Source organism: Octopus bimaculoides, chromosome 15, assembly GCF_001194135.2.
Source record: "Octopus bimaculoides isolate UCB-OBI-ISO-001 chromosome 15, ASM119413v2, whole genome shotgun sequence".
In the NCBI taxonomy this organism is placed as follows: Eukaryota; Metazoa; Mollusca; class Cephalopoda; order Octopoda; family Octopodidae; genus Octopus; species Octopus bimaculoides.
In genome coordinates this window covers 40,227,548-40,231,134 of record NC_068995.1, presented here as the reverse complement: position 1 = coordinate 40,231,134, position 3,587 = coordinate 40,227,548, and the positions used below count along the sequence as shown (strand labels likewise).

The 3,587-nt window shown below is 38.2% G+C and overlaps 1 pseudogene; it reads left to right on the top strand.

Moving 5' to 3' along the window:
- LOC128249535 (G-box-binding factor-like) overlaps window positions 1–3,587 on the top strand; it is an 80,876-nt pseudogene that overhangs the window by 24,433 nt on the left and 52,856 nt on the right.

The following is a 3,587-nucleotide window of genomic DNA, read 5'->3' as shown; positions in this document are numbered from 1 at the left end:
CACACACATACACACACACACACACACACGCACACACTCACACACACACACACATATCACATGTTTTAATCTTTTACTTAGGCATTGCGATAGTAATAACTTGCTGTTAGAACTCGATATACATATGCTTCAAAATGATGCGTTAGTCGAGCACAGAACGGCAATAAGAAATTGAGATGACAAAGAAGTAAATAGTTATGGTCTGAACTTCATTAGCTTACAGCTGCTTCTGCTATAAGATGCAATGTACTCATAGGCGAGTGCTTGCGTATCCCACCACAGCTTCATCGGAGTTTCAGATATGAAGTGCACTTCATATTTGAAGGCCGTATGAGTACATTGCGTCTTATAGCAGAAACAAGTATAAACTAATGAAGTTATAACATAACTGATTATTCCAATTTCTTATATTATATATATATATATTCCATGTTTAATCTTCTTTCTGTCAACACCTCAAATGTAAGATTTCCCCCCTGAAGACGGAAGCCCGTATCATCCGACGATGGAATTTACAATTTACAATCATTATTGTGGACCACCGATATATCCCCCCCCCCCAGAAACAGCTGCTGGATTTGTAATACTGGATTTGTAGTTATGTAACTGTATATACAATTATGAAGGCTGGGTTAAAAACCAAGCTGTGTCCTCTTAATGCACATCTTATTCCAGTATTGCAATTCCGTATGCAGTTGTTATATGCATATGCGGTACGCATTAGAGTTTAACATTCTGGAAATATTGTTTGCTGAGTAATTATATATCAAAACAAGAAGTTAAAAATCATCTTCGGTATTATTTATTCACCGTTACACATGTTTCATTTGCTAATAGGAATGACAAAATTGTACGTATATCCCAAAGAACATACATACATACATGCACACATAATGCATACATACATACATACATACATACATACATATATACATACATACCAATAATAATTGGAGGAATTTGTTTTGTAAGTAAATGCCTAAATGTCAGTCTGGATAAACTTAGATTTTCAGAAACAGAAATCAACCGACTAATTCATAGGAAGAATTTAAATGAGTAAAAAGCAAAAAGATACATACATACATACACACATGCATATATAAAAACGCATCCATAAAACAAACATCCAAATCTGCGCATAAATACATATGCATACGCCTAGACATGAAAATATATACATAAAAGCGCATCCATAAAACAAACATACAAATCTGCGCATACACTAACACCAAATACTGCACACACATATGCACAAATGTCTAGATGATGTTAATAAATGTTCCAATGAAGGAGCCTTGAATCTATGTTAGAGTCCGGCTCTTTCTCTATGGACAAGAAATAGAGAAATGAAACTGCTTGATAACATACATACATACATACATACATACATACATACATACATGCATGCATACATACATAGACACACACACATACACATACATACATACATACATACATGTTGTTGTTGTTGGCACTCCGTCGCTTACGACGTGGAGGGTTCTAGTTGATCCGATCAACGGAACAACCTGCTCGTTAAATTAACGTGCAAGTGGCTGAGTACTCCCCTGACACGTGTACCCTTAACGTAGTTCACAGAGATCTTCTGCATGACACAGTGTGACAAGGCTGACCCTTTGAAATACAGGCACAACAGAAACAGGAAGTAAGAGTGAGAGAAAGTTGTGGTGAAAGAGTACAGCAGGGTTCGCCACCACCCCCTGCCGGAGCCTCGTGGAGCTTTAGGTGTTTTCGCTCAATAAACACTCACAACGCCCGGTCTGGGAATCGAAACCGCGATCCTATGACCAAGAGCCCGCTGCCCTAACCACTGGGCCATTGCGCCTCCACACACACATGCATACATACATATGTGGAAATCAGCTACCCTCTCTCTGGACACGGATGTGGTTAGAAAAATACAAGAAAAAAGTGAACATTTATGGACTATTCATAAGGAGTTAGTAAATCCTGTACCCAAGTTACACTTTCAGCTTTATACGTATTATTATTGGAGCAACAGTAAACACACCAACCCGTCTTAGAGCAAAGTATGGCTGAGCTTGGTATCTCGGAAGAGAAAATGCAAGTTCTTAATCTTTATGCTACAAATGAACGCGATGTCTGGGACTATAATTATCTGCAAGAGCTTCCTAAGATTTAAAGGATGGCGGTTAACAGAAGATACTTTCCTTCACAATCTTTCTACCAAGTAGGTGGCTGTTCAGATTTTATTCTAAATTAAAAAGACAAATGAGAACATACATACATACTTACATACAAACATAAATATATATATATATATATATATATATATATATATATATATATATATATATATATATATATATATATATATATATATATATATACATGCGTGCATATATATATGTATATGTGTGTATTGTAACCGTACGAGTATAGATTACGTTGCATTACATTGCAATAGCTGCGCTGTGCAGTTAGAATTTTGATCGTGATTCACCGACTGCGTCAATCGGTGGAATTCTGTTTAACTGGTTATGTAATTGTGGGTGGTCCGTCTCGTTCAAGTCTGGTGGTGGTGGTAGTGGTGGCGGGGGGTAAAATCCTTTTTTAGGTCACATTCTGAAAGTACTGAAATATTTGTTTCAACACGATGATTTCACATCAAGAATCTTATTAAACAAATAAAACACACACACACAATATGTAAAAAAAATGTGTGTGTGTGTGTGTGTGTCTGTATGCGTGTGTATGTGTGTGTGCGTGTTTTAAAACACCCGAAAGCGAATTTTTCGCATTTTGTATTCGATATATATAGTATATATTTATAAATGGTTTTCATCATGTTGATGTTATTGTTGCTGTCCATGTTGTTGTGATGCTAACACTGTCGCGGTTGTAGTTTCTCGTACTGACAATGGTGGTAATGATGATGATGATGAGGATGAGGATGATGATGATGATAATGATGATGAAGATAATGAGTGCAGGTGTCGGTGGTGGCGGGGTGGTGGTTATGGTGGTGGTTATGGTGGTATTGTGGTGTTAGTGGTGGTGGTGGTGGGCGTGGTGATGGTGGTGGTTATGGTGGTGATGATGATGATAATGATGATAGTGGTGGTGGAGGTGGTCATGATGGTAGTTATAGTGGTGGTGGTGATGGTAGTAGTGGTAGTGGTAGTGATAGACGTGGTGGAAGTAGTGATGATAGCGTTCGTGATGATGATGATGATGTTATTGTTGCTGTTCAGCAAGTTAAAGGTAAGCTTGCTAATCCTTACAGAGCTGCCACCATTGTTTAAGTAGGCACACGGAGAGACATACAGACAGACAGACAGACAACGTGGAGAAAAATGTCAATAATTAGGTTAATATCGTCGCCATTAAGATATGCGATATAATCTCTTAGTGTAGCCAACATGACCATCACTATAAACAACGACAATCACCATCAACACTACACACCTCTGCCACTCCCGCCAGAACAACAACAACAGCAACAACAACAACGATAGTGGCTGCAATAACAACCACTACCACCACCACTATCATCACCATCACTACCAACACCATTATCATCCGAAACCACTACCACCACCGCCACC